Genomic DNA, 590 nt, shown 5'->3' on the forward strand with positions numbered 1-590 from the left:
TTTTTTTTTTAAAAAAATTAAAAATTTATATATTTATATATATAAAAAAAAATTTATATTTTATAAAAATATATAAAAAATTTATTTTTTTTAAAAAAATTAATATATAAATAAAAATTAAAAAAAAAAAAAGGGAAAAATAAATTAAAAAAAAATTTTTAATAAAAATTTTTAAATATAATATAAAAATTTTAAAAAAAAAATTTTAAAAAAAAATAAATAAAAAAAATTTTTTTTATAAATATAAAAAAAAAAAAAAATTTTTTTAAATATAAAATATTATTTTTAAAAAAAAAAAAAAAAAAATTTTTTTTTAATAAAAAAAATTTTTAATATATAAAAAAAAAAAAAAATTTTTTTTTAAAAAAAATTTTAATAAAAAAAAAATATTAATATAATTTTAATATATAATATAAATATAATAAAATATAAAAAAAATTAAATATATATATATTTAATAAAATTTTAAAAAAAATATATATATATATTTTAAATAAAAAAAAAATTTTTTTTAATAATAAAAAAAAATTTTTTTTTTAATATATTATATAATAATAATATATATATAATTTATATATTTTTTAAAAACC

The sequence above is a fragment of the Penaeus monodon genome, chromosome 33, assembly GCF_015228065.2.
Source record: "Penaeus monodon isolate SGIC_2016 chromosome 33, NSTDA_Pmon_1, whole genome shotgun sequence".
NCBI lineage: Eukaryota > Metazoa > Arthropoda > Malacostraca > Decapoda > Penaeidae > Penaeus > Penaeus monodon.